Source organism: Equus asinus, chromosome 27, assembly GCF_041296235.1.
Source record: "Equus asinus isolate D_3611 breed Donkey chromosome 27, EquAss-T2T_v2, whole genome shotgun sequence".
Lineage (NCBI taxonomy): Eukaryota > Metazoa > Chordata > Mammalia > Perissodactyla > Equidae > Equus > Equus asinus.
Genome location: NC_091816.1, coordinates 4,299,749 through 4,318,153, shown reverse-complemented (window position 1 = coordinate 4,318,153; position 18,405 = coordinate 4,299,749). Strand labels below are relative to the sequence as shown.

General features: G+C 45.3%; 1 long non-coding RNA gene across 12 annotated transcripts in view; it reads left to right on the top strand.

The window, feature by feature from the left end:
* LOC123278288 (uncharacterized) overlaps positions 1-18,405 on the top strand; it is a 38,215-nt gene that overhangs the window by 1,876 nt on the left and 17,934 nt on the right. For 7 of the 12 annotated variants that reach the window (XR_006515608.2, XR_006515606.2, XR_011498888.1 and 4 more), the window contains 3 exons: positions 5,073-5,197; positions 5,755-5,843; positions 15,819-16,087. This is a non-coding gene — a long non-coding RNA (uncharacterized lncRNA). The remainder of the gene's footprint in view (positions 1-5,072; positions 5,198-5,754; positions 5,844-15,818; positions 16,088-18,405) is intronic. The other 5 variants (XR_006515614.2, XR_011498892.1, XR_011498895.1 and 2 more) reach the window with 3 other exon arrangements.

The window sequence follows — 18,405 nt, the reverse complement described above, 5'->3', positions numbered from 1 at the left end:
GTATTAAGCAACAACTTGTGGACTGAAAGTTAGGGGACTGGTCTCCAATAAGATTGTGCCCTACGCCTTGCCTTCTAATAGGAATTAACTTTGTTAAAACTTTTCTACGTAAGTCTGCTGATTCATACTTCAGAGAATCATGTCGAGTAAGTTTACGTTGTCGGTCTTACTAATTGTGTCTGTGTGCCTTTTTCATTCTAGCTTTTCCGTAACATTCTTGAGGGGAATGTTTACTTGTCTTGCAATAGGTATTCTTTGAGTACACAATTTATGGTGACCGGTCATCCCCGTTTCTTCAGGACTGAGGGGTTTGCTGGGACACAGGATGGTTAGTATTCAAAGCAGGACAGTCCTAGGCAAACCAGGATAGCTCATCATCACTATGAGCCAGGCCCTGGGCCAGATTCTTAGGGACCCTGGAGAACCAAACAGACCTTGTCCTGCCTCCATGGAATTTATGTTCCAAATTGAGTTTTGAACAATTAATGATAAGAATGATATGGGAGCTTGGCACAAGAGGACTCAAACTGAGGGAACTAGAAAACCCTCTTGAGAAAGACTGATATTTAGCTTGAGAGTTAAAGTTGGGACTGGTTTATCTAGTTGGAGGGTCAGACTGGAGTGAAGGTGTGGGAGTGTGTTCAAGAGAGCGTTTCAGGCAGAGAGACCTGCATGAGGACAGCCCTGAAGCAGAGAGCCTGGTATGTCCTTGAACTGAGAAGACAGGGATGGCTGAGCTGAGTCCACACAGGTGGGCGGGGAGTGAGCCAGACTGGAGAGGTGAGGACAGGAAGCACCAGGTCAGACATGGCTTTAGACTCTGCTCTAAGACCAGTGGGAAGACGCTGGAGAGATGTGAGCAGAAGGATGATGTGATTAGCATTTGGTCCACGCACGTGGGTTAAAATGCACTTTAAGATTAAGAATGAAGACTTGAGAAGCAAGAGAGGACATGTTAGGAAGAAGTTTAGGTATAAGATGATTCTTCCTCAGGCCCAAATGATGGCTGTGGAGTAGGAAAGACGTAGAAAGAAAAGACCTTGGAGTTTAGAACCGAGAGAATGGAACAATAATTTCATGCCTGCATTTGTCCGATGGCACAGGATGCTGACTGTGCTCCTAGCTCCTGTCCACGCAAACCTGCAGGCATCCCCTTCACCCACATCTGTGTTTTCACCCCACTTGGCCACTCACAGGTCCCCCCTCCTCATACTAAAGGAAGTCAGGCCTGAGTTTTTCTAGGGTTCCCCTGTCTACTACCATAGCCACTAGCCACTTGTAGCTATTTCAGTTGAACCAATGAAAAATGTAATTAGGAATTTGTTTTCTCAGTCACACCAGCCACATTTCAAGTGTTTAGTAGCCACATGTGGCTAGTGGATGCCCATATTGGACAGAACAGAATTGTACAGCATTCCTGTCATCACAGAAAGTTGTATTGGGCAACACTGGTTCAGAGTGGTCCATCCTCTGTGACCCTCTTTCAGCACTGAGATATCCAGAGAGGCAGGAGTCACTGACTCTGTGAACTGAACAGAGACCCCCTCCTGCCCTACTATGAGACTTCAGCTTCCAAAAAACCTTGAAAGGGTCCTTGGGGCCTGAAAGTGTCCCAGGCACCTTCTCAGCCTACTTTCCTCCTGGGGCCCCAGTGAGCTGGCTGGATCCCAGCCCTCCTCTCACTCGGCTCAGTGACTAAAGTTATTCCTAACTACAGATCATGTCCCTGGTGGGAGAAAGGAGACCTCCGCCACCTGCAGAGGGGAGGGAAGTTCTGCAGCAGGTGTCTGAGCCCACTGGATTCCCACCAAGGCTCATAGAGCGTTTGCTATGAGAAGCTGTATTAGTTTCCTCTGGCTGCTGTGACAAATTACCACAAACTTCATGGCTTAAAGTAACACAAATTTGCTCTCCTGCAGTTCTGGAGGTCAGAAATCCTAAATGAGTTGGCAGGGCAGCATTCCTCCTAGAGGCTCTAGGGAGAATCTATTTCCTTGCTTTTTCCATCTTGTAGAGGCTGCCTGCATTCCTTGGCTTGTGGTTCTTCCTCTGTCTTCAAAGTCAGCAGGTAGCATCTTCAAATCTCTCTCTCTGACCTCTGCTTCCATCATCACATCTCCTTCTCTGACCCTGGCCCTCCTGCCTTCCTCTTCTAAGGAACCTTGTGATGACATTAAACCCATTTGGATAATCCAAGACCAGCTTCGCATCTCAATATCCGTACCTTAATCACATCTGCAAAACCCTTTTGTCGTGTAAGGTCCCATATTCACAGGTTCTGAGGAATGGAACATGGACATCTTTGGGGTGGGAGCATTAATCTGTCTACCATCCAGGCCCAGGAGTCAGACTCCCTGTAACCCTTTGTCTACCTGGCACAAACTCACTTTTTGTGTCCAACATTCCCCTCCCTGCCCACACTCATACTTTTTATTGCTTTTATCTTTAGGGTGCAGGGAGAACATGCAGAGAGACCTCAAGAAGCTGATTTTATGGAGTTATATTTTATTCTGTGGCTCCAGGGAAAGGATGCCTCCTCTTCCTATAAAAATAAATGTTTCCATAGAGATGGCTTTCTTCCTTGACTTTGTTTTTCCACTTAAGTTTATTGGAGATCAGAATCTCTATCAATACTCAGAGAAGATCTCTTTCTTTTTTCTGGCTACGTGTTTCTTCATTATGTGGATATCCCAGACTTTATTGAACTGATTCCCTGTTGATGGTCATTTGCATTGTTTCCAGTCCTTTGATATTATTAATAAGATCACAGTGAATAATTTCACCAGTGTCTTTTAGTATTTGTGTATCTTTCAGATAGATTCCTAGTAGTGTGATTGACAGGGAAATGGTAAATGTTTTTGCATTTTGCTTGACATTGGCAAATTTCCTTCCATAGGAGTTATACCCCAGCAATGTATGAGAATGCCTTTCCATACAGCCTGGCCAATAAAAGATGTGGCCCACTGTGTCTTTAATAATTTGACAGATAAGGAATAGTATCAGTGTAGTTGCAATCTACATCTCTGTTCTGTGAATAAGATCAGTGGTGACTTTGCCAAGAATTTTGTCCTTGAAATGGCAGTGGATGGAAACCAAGTTATACTGTGTTGAGGAATGAGTAGGACATGAGGAAATGAGACAGTGAAAGCACTTTTCTTGAGATGAGGAAGTGAGACTGGGGAGTAACTGGAAAGAAAACTGTGCTCTTAGGATAAATGTATTTTACTCCTAAAAATACTGTGTCAGGTTGAAATGATGTAAGGAAGAGTTCAGTAGAGTGGGAGAGCTGTTAGGGAAAGAGTGCACAAGAGATAATCAATAGTGTACCGCTCCTAAAATGGCAGGTGGGATGGAGCACAGAGCAGAGATGCAGAGCATGGCCTTAGAGGGCAGGGGAGACAGCTCCTGGTTTATAACAGGAGAGAGGGAGGAAACCATGGTGCAGATTATCGTTTTGGTAACAAGGCAGGAAGGTAGATTCCTTCTCATGATAATTGCTTTTAGAAGTAGGATACAGGACTATCTGATGAAAGCGAGGATGTATTCGCCTTCTATTGCTGCCTAACAAATTACCTGTAAACGTAGTGACTTAAAACAATAATCATCTGTCATGTCTCTCAGTTTTCCTGGCTCTGGAATTCAGGAGAAGCTTAGCTGGAAGGTCCTGGCTTGGGACTTTCATGAGGTTGCAGAAGGATATTAGCTGGGACTACAGTCATCTGAAGGCTCGACTGGTGCTGAAGGATTCACCTCCCAGGAGGTTCGCTCACATGGCTGTCACATCGGTGCTGGCTGTTGGAGGGAGGCTTCAGTTCCTCTCCACATAGATCTCTCCAGTGGGCTGCTTGAGTGTCCTCAAAACATGGCAACTGGCTGCCGCTAGAGCAAGCAGTCCAAGAAAACAAGGTGGAATCTGCAGTGCCTTCCAGGACCTAGCCCGGAAGTCACTCACTGTCACCTCTGCAGTATTCTAGTCACACAGGTCACACAGGTCAGCCCTAATTCAGTGTATGTTGGGGGAACTCACAGAGGTGTGAATACTAGGAGGCCTGTATCATTGAGGACTATTTAAGAAGCTGGTTACCATGGAGGCGAAAGGTGAGGATGTGTGAGATTTAGAGACATTGGAGAAGGTTTCATGACCAGGAAGCTCCATGGAGTTGTTAGATTGTCCTGCGGGGTCAAGGGCTCTTCGCAGGTTGGAGACCATGTTTTTCTAGTGGTGGCAATATGACAGCTCTTGTGCAGATTGGTCTCCCCAAATGTTGCCATGGAGCAGGTGGATGGCTGGACTCATGCCTGGTGGAGTTCTGCTGGGCCAGTGTGAAGGTAGCAGGTAGGGATAAGGAAATACTTTGAAATGAGGGCCATTACAGTCAGAGCTGGGTAAATATGAAATGAGGAGAGATGGTGGCGGACAGACTGTAAGAAAGTAGGAGAGTGGATGGACTGAGTCTTTTGTGTGGTAGAAGAACGCTTGTAATGAGAGGAAAAAAAATGAGTGAACAAGGTAGAAATTTAGGAAGTTGTGTTCAGGGAGAGGGAAATTTCTGAAGTATTGTTCTGGGTGGTAGAACAGTGTCAGGTGACAACAAAGCCTGGGGTGGTGCCCATGGAAATGAGTGGCTGAAGTGGAGTGGGGACAAACTTGTCATACTGTGAGGGTCATCCTCATGGACTCTGATGTCATCTGAGTGAGGTGGGACTGGAGGTTGAAAGAATAGTAGGAGTCAGGTGCCAAAGTGTTGAGTGAATAAGGATTGTAGCTAGGACTGTGATTGTGACAACCATGTGGATGGGAAGAACGTGCCCTGAGACTCAGTGACACTAAGCACTTAAAATGGGGTGAGGGGGGATCAGTAATGTATTGGTGTACTACTGGGGACAGAAGAAGGTACGTTTTGCCATCACATCACCCTGAGTTCATCACTTGCTAAGCAAAATCAAGGCTTAGTAGCGAATATATTACATTTTGAAGGAGGACGTGATGGACAGGCTAAGAGAGGTTTGTCCTCAGGAGCCTGGGGAGGGAGAGAAGCTGTGAAGACTTTGTGTCTTTCCATTTATTCCAGAACCCTGTCCTGAGTGCGCTGTGGGGACAAGGGGAGGAGCGTTGTGGTCCTCTGCTGCCCTCTTGTTCAGGAAGATTTGCTGCTGAGGCTCAGGATGGTAGCCATGGTTCTGTCCCCCAGTTTTGGTAAGTTGTGGGGTCCTGGCAGCCCTCAGAGTCCAGGCATTAAAGTCTCCTGCACCCTGGAGCAGGGATGGGGAGGAGGCTGAGCAGTGGAGGTGTGAGTGGAGCCCCAGGAGGCACGAGGTCACTGGTATCTGATTGGGTGGTTTTGGGCATTGGAGACTTTGGAAGTTTGAGTGTCTGTGGAGATGTCACCTGTCTTGTGAGTGTGCCAGAGCTTCTGAATTTTACCTCTAATTCCTTCTATAAATTTGATATGATAACAATGATGTCCTTCAGAACTTAAGTTTACTCACCTGTGAAATGAGAATAATCTCTTCCTCAAGTTCAGGAAGACCCTAGAGCCTATTTTATGGCCCCGGCTGAGACAAGGCTCTATTCTGGTTTCCTATGAAAACTGTAAGTGTTTGTATGTGGGTATGGATGTGTGGTGTGTGTGTGCCTGTGGGTGTGTGTATATGTGTATCTGTGTCAAAAACAGGTAGGTGGGGAAGCCTCCAGATTTTTGAGTGCTAGAATGTGGAGCAATCCTGGATTCTTGTGTCTCATTTCTTCTCCAGCTCAATCTTCCCTGTTGCCAGCCTCTCCTCAAAAAGGATGCCCAGAGGAGGAAGGGTTGGCTAATGACTTCCTGATAAGCTGGTTACTGGTGAGTCAGATATTCCTTTCTCCAAATCATTATTCTTTTGAGTAAAAGTTGGACTTGTTATCTTTCAATGACCTGGAGCCTCACAGCCAAACCAGGTCTTCAGGTATTCCAGGATCTCTGGGCATCTGCTGGAGGGTTAGCGGCTGCCCCAACAATGTCGTACACGTCAACATTTACCACATTGCGAAGCTTCCTCCAGGGTCACTGTCTACATTATGTTCTACTGAGAGATATTGTTTGTTTGTTTGTTTTGCTTTTGTTTCTGTTTCAAGGAAGATTAGCTCTGAGCTAACATCCACTGCCAATCCTCCCCTTTTTGCTAAGGAAGACTGGCTCTGATCTAACATCCGTGCCCATCTTCCTCTGTTTTTTATATGTGGGACACCTGCCACAGCATGGCTTGATAAGCGGTGCATAAGTCCACACCCAGGGTCTGAACCAGCGAACCCTAGTCTGCCAAAGTCAAGCATGTGAAATTAACCACTGCGCCACCGCCACGTGGCTCGCCCCTGCTGTGAGTTGTAAGGGGAAGTTAAGTAAAGAAATGACTGTGTTCTAAACTCAAGCAGTTGTTGATGGCCATTGGGGAATCATTCATACATTTGCCAAGTATTTCTCTGATTTATGCAATGTCCCAGGCCTTTGCTCAACCTTTGAGATTGAGGGAAATAAGATTGCAGGAGTTCACAGTCTCTCTGGAAAAGAAAATCACCTATGTGTTGGAGGTGCATCTAGACTTGGGCGTGGGCGTAAGAAGACAGGAGATGAGCATTGAGGATTGAGCCCAGAAGCAAATGAGTGCAGAGCTTAGCACCTGCTCGGACTTCTTCTGTTTTGGGTTCCCTGTCCCTACTGCTATTGTCTTTGGCCCTTTTCCTGTCCACATTGGTGGGGGTGGTCTTGGCTAGGCCATGATGTTTGTGATGGTGTTAGGACTTGGTGACCTTCAAGTGTTCACCCAGGAATAGTGGGCATTGCTGGACCCTTCTGAAGACCACCATACAGAGATGTGGTGCTGGAGAACTGCAGAAACCTGGTATTGCTTGGTGAGCCTGACATCATTCCTGCATCTGTTTAATGACTCAGTTAACAAGACTCTTTTTCCCTTGTTTTCAATTTGAAGTAACATTCACAAAACATAAAATTCACTGTTTTTACCATTTTAAAATAGACAATTCATTGCTTTTTGATGTATTCACAGTGTTGTGCAACCATCAACGCTATCTAAATTCAGAACACTGTCATCACTCCTAGAAAAAACCTGTACCCATTAGGTTGTCAGTACCCTTTACCTTTCCCACTGCTGGCAACCACTAATTTGCTTTGTCTCTATGGATTATCCTATTCAGAACATTTCATATCATTGGAATCATAAAGTGTATCATCTTTTGTATCTGGCTTCTTTCAGGCAACATAATGTTTAAAAGTTTAGCTATGTTGTAGCATGTGTCAGTTCTTTTTTATTCCTTTTTATGAGTGAATAACATTCCGTTGTATGGACACACTAGATTCTGTTTGTCCATTCACTGGTTGATAAACATTTGGGTGGTTTCCACTAACTGGCTATTATAAATAAGGCTGCTAAGAATATTTGTGTACATGTTTTTCTGTTTAAACATCTGTTTTTGGTTCTCTTGGGTTTATATGTAGGATTAGAATGCTGGGTCATATATTACTATGTTGAGCTTCTTAGGGAACTGCCAAAGTGTTTTCCACAGCAGCTGCCCTGATGTATGAGGGTTCTGATTTCTCCACATCTTCCCCAACATTTGTTTTTTTAATTATAGCCATCTTTGTGGGTAATGAAGTGGTATCTCGTTGTTTCGGTTTGCATTTTTCTCATAGCTAATGACACTGAGCGTTTTTTTCATGTGCTTGTTGGCTACTTGTATTTCTTCTCTGGAGAAATGTCTTTTCAAGTTCTTTGCCCATTTTTAAATTCTGTTTATCTATTTGTTCTGGGGTTGTAAAATTTCGTTATATATTTTGAATACTAGGCCCTTATCCAAAATATGATTTGCAAATAATTTCTGTTATTTTGTGGTTGTCTTTTCATTTTCTTGATAGTGTCCTTTGATACACAAAAGTTTTAATTTTGATGAAGTCCAATTTATCTGTTTTTTTTTTCTTTTTTTGCTTGTGCTTTTGGTATGATACCTAAGAAATTATTGCCACAGCCAAGGTTGTGAAGATTTACCCCTATATTTTCTTCCAAGAACTTTTTAGTTTTAGTTCTTCAGTTAAGTTTTTGATCCATTTTGAATTAATTTTTTATGTTCTTTGGAGAAAGTGTCAACTTTATTCTTTTGCATTTGTATATCCACTTGTCCCAGCACCTTTGTAGAAAAGACTGTTCTTTCCCCAGTTTGCTATGGCACCCTGGTCAAAAGTTATTTAACTATAGACATGTGAGTTTATCTACACTCAGTTCTGTTCCATTGATCTATATGTCGGTCCTTGTGCCAGCACCACACTGTCTTCATTACCATTGCCTTATAGTGGAAGTGTGAGTCAGGAAGCATGAGTCTTCCTATTTTATTTTTTTTCAAGATTGTTTTGTCTGTCTGGGATCCCTTCAATTCTTATGAATTTTAGGCTCAGCTTGTCCATTTCTGCAAAAAAAAAAGCTGTTGGAATTTTGATAATGATTGCATTGAATTTGTAGATCGCTTTGGTTAGTATTGTCATCTTAACAATATTGTTTTCCAATATATATCTTTCTATTACTCATTTTTAATTTGATTCTGTTGTGGTCAGGGAATATACTTTGTATGATTCCATACAAGTAGTAAGAGAGTAGAGATATTAACTTATCCCCTAACATTCAGTGGTCAAGGTTTTTAGATGGGTAAGAGGGACCATGAATACTTGGTGACTAAGGCCAGGTTTGGAGAAGGAGCAGTGGACATGGAAAAGGAGAGACAGAATCTCCTCCCATTTTGGTCAGAATTGGGATTTGTTAAATATTCTCTTGAAACAAATTCAAAGAGATCAATCTGATAAGCATAAAAACCTCACATAATCATTAATACTTCTTAAATCATGAGTAGATGATTTTTTGGCAGTTGGAGGGCTGAGTTGGAGTAGAATTACAGACTAGATTTTCTCTGAAGATGCAGGAATTGTCCTCTCCTTTCACAGACAAGCAGAAACTCCAGTTCCATTGTCTGCTCACATTTTCCAAACAAGCATCCTATCATAGACCTGTCCAGTAGCATCCAAAGGACCACTGATATATCTACTACCCAAGGCTTCAGGGAGCCCGCCAAGATCTAAGAGATCAGAGACACTGAAGAAGAAAAAGAGATTGCCATCACAGCATACACCACTGGATCTGCCCTACTTCAAACCACTGCTCTCTTGGGGCCAGCCTGGTGGTACAGCGGTTAAGCTTGTGCATTCCACTTCGGTGGCCCGGAGTTAGCCGGTTTGGATCCCAGGTGCAGACATGGCACTGCTTGGCAAAAGCCATGCTGTAGTAGGCATCCCACATATAAAGTAGAGGAAGATGGGCACGGATGTTAGCTCAGGGCCAGTCTTCCGCAGCAGAAAGAGGAGGATTGGCAGCAGATGTTAGCTCAGGGCCAGTCTTCCGCAGCAGAAAGAGGAGGATTGGCAGCAGATGTTAGCTCAGGGCTAATCTTCCTCAAAAAATAAATAAATAAATAAAACCACTGCTCTGACAGGGTCCACAGCTGCATGGAGCAGAAGTACAGCAAACATCCCAAACAATAATTTCCTATTCTCCAGAGCCACAGTTCCAACTGAGTCATTCTCTGATGTGACCATGGGTGCAGAAAGTAACTCTGATTTCACTTCCCCAGTTGACATTACCCCTGGCTCAAATGTTCCAGAAAGGACCAGTCATTCATTTGGGACACAGCCTGTCCACTGTCTTTGAGTTAACACCTAAAACAACCATAACTTCTGGAAAGAGATCCAGCATCCCTCTGACTCATGCTCCTGGGATTTATTTCTTCTCTCCTGGGACTAATTGATAGTCCATTGATAGGACTAGGCTGGGCATTAATTTCCCTCTAACATCATCCTCCATAACTCCAAGTTACCAATGGATAATCAAAAGTACAATCTCAGAGGAACTTGTGCCCACCACAGGGATAGATTTCAGTCCATCTGTCCTTCCTTCCACTGCTCTGAATAAAATTCCAACAACAACTGTATCAGCTGTGATTTTGCATTATTCTTCTCCCTTCGTAAAAGTAGAGCAGACAAAGAAGAGTGGCTTGCCCTACCCAGTGCTTTCCCTGAGGATATAGGCACAGCAGGAACCACTCATGCTGAAACCACCATCTCACTCAGAACACTTGATTGGACAGAGGGTTCAAACCCCATGAGCTCCTCCGTTTATATCACAACCCCAGCCCTGGAATCCACATCCAAGAGATACATTGGGAAGAAGAAACCATTAAGGATGCTTCAGCAACAAGAGCTCCCGCTGAGGCCTCATATTCTGGCTAAGAAATCAAAGCCACCTCTCCTGGCTTTACCATCATTTTTATGACCAGCCCCAAGAAAGAAGTCAGAACTGTGGACAGCACTCAAACATGATGGCCACCATAGGATACCTTGGGATCACACCTATTGGCTCAATAACTACCTTTCTGCTAGTCACTTGGACAACCTCATTAGTACCAGAGTACCTTCTACAAAAAATACACTATCACCCCAGGCGTCAATCTCTTGTCCAGTCTCTGCTTCCAAGCTCCAATGGCCCTGCAGCAACAACTGCAGCCAGGAAAATGGTATCATCAGCACTTCAGACATCTAAATATATGATACTCAGAAGACATTGACAATAATTTTCAGGGAGATTTATTGACTTCTAATATGAATTTCTTCTACTTAATAATTTATATGTTCAAGAGCCAATCACTTCAGCCTTAAGAACAGATATACTGTCTCTACAAATCAACTGACCAATCATGAAAAGCCTTCCTAAATCAGTCACCATCACTAAGATCAAGGATTGCCAAGAACAAGGAAAGGTAAACTTGAGATGCCATAGTTTTATTCTGTGGGACAATTCATCACTAAGATGATTACAATATAAGGTGAAATAATTATCATCCTTTGTTAACAGCTTTCAAAACATGGTCTGCAGTTGACAGGAGGTGTCCATTTGAGGTGCTTAGGTTAATGAGTAGAGCTGTCCTGATTCCTGAAAGCAATAATTTGACATACCCTTCTATGTTGGAAGGTGAAAGGGTCCTGTCCTTTCCGGATGAGAGAGGTGAAAGAATATGAAAATACATAGGAAGTAAGATGCCTTGATTTACCTCTTCCCCTAACCTATTAAAATCAAGCCACAGAGCTACTTTTCAATTAGACTCACAGTTTTGAGGTCTAGGCTAAAAATATTTGAAGTCTACGATAAAATGGATTGATTGAAGCCTGGAGCCAAGGTGAAAAATGGAGCAAAAGAAGGGAGAGTTTTCCTCTCTTCCTTGATAGAATCTTTACCCTCTACTGAGACATGAGATGTGGTTCATAGATCCACATGGAGGCCACACTGATATAGAAACTTAGGGTTCCAAGGTATGCTCTGCAAGCCAGTGATAGATCAAGCTCATATACCCACCGTGAGACACAGGGATGGATAATATGATTCCTGCCATCTAGAGAGGCAGAATATGGTTAGAGGGTGTGCCCAACTGATTTGTAAAGATAGAAGAAGGAGAATCAAAACAAGAAGAACTCTTTTTCTCACCTCCTTGCAAACTTCCTAACTGAAGAGTTGTTTCAGTCATAAACCTGCTGCCCAGAAGCCCAGGAACATCTGAGGATATCAGAAACCCAAGCTCTGAGGAGCCCAGCAGCAGCCACGAGACCAGTTACTGTGGGAACTTCTCTTAAGGAGACTCCAACAGAGACTGCTCCCATGGATACTATGGTGGGACCAGCCACCCCCTTCAGTCCATGGCCACAGGGATTGGCAGCACCGGGATCCCTCACCTGTCCACAGGAATTGTGGTGCTAGCAGAATCATCTACAGAAATGGTGGTAGCTACAAAAAGGATCTCACACTCCGTATTTCCAGCTGAGGCTTGGACCGTTACATACTCTGGGACTCTTGAAGGGACCAGCCAGTCAAGAGGAACAATGTCCTTCCCTGCCCCAGAGTCAACTCCTACAGGCACTACAGGGAATGTTCAGCAAGTCAGCCTAGTTCTGACTCCTAAGACAACTGAAATGGACTTATCCACATGGCTGCGCTCCACTGGGGGACCACAATGGACACACATGTCCCTTTGAGCACATCTTCCACTGGCCTTCAAAACTCAGCAACAAGCTTACAACAAGGTACAATCCCCAAGGTTACTACAGCTCAGTGACAGATAAATATGGACTTAGAATGATGACATGGGTCAGCACCACAGTCGTTTCTTCCACTTCCTTGATTAAAAAAAAAAACGACTACTGAATGGCAGACATGTGCACCTGTGGGTAGTGCTTATTCATCTGCTAGCCCATGGTCAGAGCAGACAGCTGGGAGTGAACTGATATGAGTGTCTCCTCTGTGGACACAAGCACAGATATTACCACCCCCACAGCCCACATTATTCCAACAGGGTGTTGGACTTCTGGTAGATCAGAGGGCCCAGCCACTTTCAGCCTTATAGATGTGGCAGGAGAGAAAAATGGCTCCTCTGTATCTGCTACCTCCTCTTTAGTGGAGCCCAAGTCTGAGTCCACCACAGGATTGGAGACCACTGAGACTACATCTCCACCTGGGGCCCTTTCTGTGATATTATCTCCTGCAGGACTAACAAGCAAGGGCGGGGCTCTTACTCTGTGGGTCATCCCCTCCAGCCCAGGGGAGCAAGGTGAGTTTCAGCTATAATACCAGTCCAGAGAGGAGGTCCAGGACCACAGCCAGCATCCAAGCACTGGGAACCTCTCTGTTGACTGTCACAGACATAGCTGCCCATTTACATGACACTGGTTTGCCTGAGGTCATTTCTACAGAGAGGACACATTCTTCCTTAGTGACAGCCACCACAGCAAGCTCTACCCATCATTCTGAAACTTTCACTGGAAACAATCTGGCCTCCTTATCCTCCTCTTATTCAGATTAAATCACTGAAGTCAGCACAAAACTGAGTCCAGGGGACACAGCTACATCTGTTCTCATTGCAACTTTTCCTGATGTCCAGGAGGTGAGCACCTCATTCCCTGAAATTTCAGGTACAGACCTGACTCCCCAAAGAACTGCACTCCCTATTTCCATTTTTTTTTTTTATGAGAAGTCAAACACACGGACTGGTGTAAATAGCTCCCCTCCCACTTTTATGCCTGATGTGTCCACCTTGGACTTGGCCACTAAAAGATCTGTGTCTTCAGCATCTATAACAGGTCCAATTCATGTGGGAGCCACAAGTTCCCAAGTACTCACCTCGGGACCCAGTGGTAGTTTTTCCCTCTCATTGTTGCCATCCCCTACAGGGGCCATGACAGGTGGGGTCACATTGCCTCAGGAGCATCTGTCACAGGGGAACCTGTGATCACAGATTTTGTGTTCTGGCTGGCAGAAAGCCAGAGTAGAGTTCTGTGCTGCTTCCTACCATTTTTACAATTTCAAGACAGAAGTCCACAGTCATAGTCACTCTTCCTGGAGAGACCACAGCCACAGTGGGAACTCTAACCCTGAATTCCAGTGTCCAGGAACAGAGCCGAGCCCCTGTATTGGAGATGACAGATTCATCTGTCTCTCAAAGTGAGGTACAGACAACCTCAACCACACTACTTGAGCACAGAGATGGCATCAGTCTTTTCCATCTCACTGGGGACCATCAATATGTTTTCTCACTTTCCTGGCCTGCTGACGACCACAGATCTTGGGGGCACAAGCATGGAATCTGGGCTATCAGTTCTAGCTCTGAACCACATTCCTTTGCCTCTGCACATTCTGAGTCACACAAGACCATTTCTTCAACACTTACTGCATCCACTGTGGAGACCACCAACATGTTTCCATCATTCCCATTTATCCTATATCTGCAAAGTCTGGAGAAGAACCTACTTCCACTCACATCTCTAGACTGAGGGAGACCAGTAGTTCAAGATACCAACTCAGTCACAGACAGAAGCACAAGTCCTTTCTCGAGTGCCCAGTGCTGCTACTACTGAGGTCATCAGAACTGAGTTTACTTCTTCTGACAGAATATCTAGCCCAGGCCCTACTTAGTCCTTGGGGACACCCAGTATCTCCAAAAGAACCAGCACCAACCATTCTACCACCTCTCCCATGACAGAATCTTCATACATGACCTTTACCACCCAACAGGTCCCTCTGGGGGGTAGCCTTACTCTGGACAAAACAGCCACAGCTTTCTGGGAAGGGACACCCCTGGCTTTGACTCAGAGCTTTCCACTCTCAGAGATGTCCACTCCTGTGAACAGAGGTCCAGAGACTCTGTCACAGAGAAGCCCTTCCTCTGAAGAAGAAACTAGATTTCTGTCTTCCTCAATGTCTTTTCCTAGTAATCTCACCTTCCTTCAGCTTCTCTGCAACAAGGGAACCCAGAATCCTCACCTCACCTCCTCTTACCTCAGGGCTGACACCATCTATATCATCCATGGACATTCAGTCCCAGAAAACCGAACATTTTCCAGGCACTAGTTCACTAGAAGATTCCTCCTGGTCTCTGAACACTGCTAAAGGAAAGAACAGGACCTCTGAGATTACCTCTATGGACATCACCACATCAGTGGCCAGGAATGAACCACTGAGGGCCCCCACATCTGGCATAGCTGAGACTACAGTCACCAAGGAGAGCTCCTTGGTGTAGAGTCCAGATCTGCTACAGTCCCTGACAACTCTACCTTGTGTGGTAAGGAAGGGTTAACATTTTCTTTTCTGGAGAAGTAGGAAATGGTTTGAATTGAAATCCCAGGAGGGAATGAATGATATTGTCAACCAGAAGGACTCTCTTTCTGTACCATTTGCATATCTCCTACCAACTGATTTTCTAATCACAGGCATACCCACAAGAAGCCCAGAAATGGCTATAGCTCTCAAAATCATAACCTTTGAGGAGTCTAGCACCAGCCCAGAAACCAGGCACACTCTAGGAAATTCTTGGAAGACTTGAACAGTGATTGTCCCCATGGAGAGCACAGCAGAACCAGTTGCCCTTCAGTCCACAGCCATAGGGAGTGGCAGCATCAGCCTCCCTCACCTGCCCACTAATGTCACAGCACCAGGCAAGTCACCAACAGAAGGGATGGCAGCTACAGAAAGAGTCTTACTCTTCCCTTCTGAGGCTTGCACCAACCCCTATTCTGAGATTCCAGAAGGGACCAAAAAGTCATTGGGTACAGTGTCCTTTGTCTCCCTAGAGTCAACTCCTAAAGGCACCACAGGGTCTTGTTGGCAAAGCTGCTCAGCTCTGATTCCAAAGACAACTGGAATGGATTTCTCCATGTGGCTTGGGTGCACTGGAGAGACCACAGTGGACACACATGTCTCTGCGAGCACACCTTCCACTGGCCTCAAAGACTCTGTGACTTTGAAGGTCCTTGAGCTCAGTGACCGATAAATCTGAATTTATAACCAAGACATGGATCATCTCTTCCACTGCCATTCCTTCCACTATCCTGAGTAAAAAAACAACGACAGCTGAATGGCAGACAAGTATATTTGTGGGTAAGCCTTATTCATCTGCTAATCCATTGTCAGAGCAGACAGCTGAGAGTGACCGGACTCTTGGTGCATCCCCTGGGGCCACAGGCACATTGCGTATAACCATGTAGGACACACCATATTAGCATCTCTGACCTCTGAAAGCCTAGCCATTACCAGCCTCACCAATGCTTCAGGAGGAAAAATGAGCTCTTCATCCTCTGTCACATTCCTTTCAATGGGGTCTAAGACTTTGATAGCCATCATAAGTGTAATGACTAGTGGTGCTGCCTCTACTTCTGGGCAACTATCATGGACCTCATCTCCTGCAGGAGTGAACATCATGGATGTAACCTCAGCCCCCTCTCCAGGTGTCGCCACCACCATCACCACCATGGGAACCAACTTGGTCCTGGCTACCGTGCTCAACTCAGAGGGGAGTGTGAGAACCATGGACAGCACTCTGGCCACAGAGACCTGCATACCTGCTCTAGAGCACCCTCCCACCTGGTCATCCACAGCTGTTCCTGCCCAACATCAGGTCTCACAGCTGCCATTCTCTACAGGGGACATAACAAGTGGAATCATATCGTCTACAAAGGTAAGTAGCTCTAGAGTCGCTTTATCAGAGAGGCCAGATCTTGCCAGCAAAGAAGCAGAGCAGGGTTCTACCCAGGTTCCCACCACAACTTCTGCAGAGTCAGGGCACGTATCTAGACCAGAAGCAGCAACTCTGTGATCCCATACACAGTAAGAACTCCAGATCCAACTCCCCAGGGGCATGGGCTAAGGACTCCTACAGCAGATGTAAGAGCTACATCTGATTCCTGGACTGGGGAAGAAGAATCAATGTCAAATACATCTCTGAACACTGGATGATAAATGTCTTTTCTGTCTAAGGGACCCCATTAAGGAGATTACAGACTCCCCAGGCTTATTGAGGACCACAGATGTACTGGGCATAAGCTCAGAATCTGGGACAACTTCATCTCCAAGTTGGAAAACAGCACTTGTGAGAGAATTTCTACTTCTGAGACCACCACAGACAAAGAGGCAATTCACCCTTCTGCAAACACAGAATAGACAATAGTGTGGGCCACAAGTTCTGACCATGATTCTCATCCCACTCCCAGTCCACTCAGAGTCATCCAGGGCCACATATCCAATGACTGCTGCCTTCACCATGGTGAAAACCATTGTTTCCACATCAACAACCACCTGGCCAGAGTCCACAAGGGCTAGAACAGAGCTTGATTACTGAACTAAGGGAATCTAGTACTTACATGGAGCAATTCAACTACAGAGGCAGGTATTGTCCCCTTCCCCAGTTCTATTTATATTACTAAGGGGTACAGGACAGGAGTCACCACCTCTCACAGAATATCCAGCCCAGACCTTGTTCAGTCCACCAGGTCATCAGACATCACCGTAACTTCCTCCTCCCCTGCCAAGATAGAATGTGAAAGAATTACCATCACCATGCAAACAGATCCTTATGAGGTGGTGTCACTGGGTACACTTACTGTAGACACATCAGCCACAGCCTCCTTAGCAAGATTCAGTGAACTGTGACTCAGGGAGTTCCATAGTCAGAGATGACCATTTTCTTATAAACAAAAGTCATGAGGATGTGTCATGGACAAACCCTCCCTCTGCAGAAGAAACCACCTCTCCCTTTTCCCTGGTACCTATTCCTGCCACAACCTCATCTTCTCATGTTTTGTTGGCCTTACAAGGGCACAGTCCCTCTTCTACTCTATCTGTGACCTCAGTTCTCTGGCCTGAGACCTATGGCCTTGGGAAGACCACAGACATGTTCAGGACAAGCTTGGAACCTAGCACCAGTTTACTTCCACAAGTTGAGCAAGACCTCAGATGAGATACTGGCCACCTAAAAAGTCTCCACAGATACAGAAGCAACGCATCCTTCCATAAACACAGCAGTGAAAATGTAGGAACTACCAGTTCTGGGCATGAACCACATTCTCCTGTCCTAGCCCACACACTGCTACCCAAAGCCACATCTCCAATGGTTACCTCCTCCACCATGTAGAACATGACTGCTTTCACATCAGTCTCTGGCTCCTCTGAGGCCACAAAGAATGAGAGAGAGACAACATCCTCTCTGAATCCTGGACTAAGGGAGACAAGCACCTACCAGGAGACTAGCTCTGCTACAGGGACAAGCATTGTCATTTCCAGTGTGTTCACGGGTGATGCTCCTAAGCCCTGCTCACTTCAAACCTTCCCCAAACACACCTACAGAAAGCAGAACCAACCCTTCTACCTGCCTGTTCATGACAGAATCTGCAGGAATGACCATCACCACTCAAACAGGTCTTCGAGGGGCTAGAGCACAAAGTACATTTATCTTGGACACATCAACCAGGCTTACTGAGCAGAGACCCACTCGGCTGTGACTGAAGAATTTCCACAATCAGAGATGACCAGTCTCGTGAGCAAAGTTATGAAGATGTGTCATGGACAAACCCTCCCTCTGTGGAAGAAAGCAGATCTTTCTCTTCCATAGCACCTACCCTAGCCATACTGTCTCCTGTTGATTTCATATTACAAGGGCACCTCCTGTTTCTGTGATTTCAGTTCTCACCCCTGGTCTGGTGAAGGCTACAGACATGTTGGGCACAAGCTTAGAACCTATGACCAGTCCACCTGAAAGTGTGAGTAATATCTCAGATGAGATACTGGACACTTCAGAAGCCACCACCAATACAGAGGCCATTCACCTTTGACAAACACAGCAGTAATGAATATGGGGACCACTAGTTCAACAAATGAATCATGTTCCACTGTCGCTGCCAACTCAGAGCCATCCAAAGCCACATCTCAAATGGTTGCCTCTTGTACCATAAGGGACGCCTCTATTTCCACATTAGTGCCTGAAATTATACAGATTGAGTC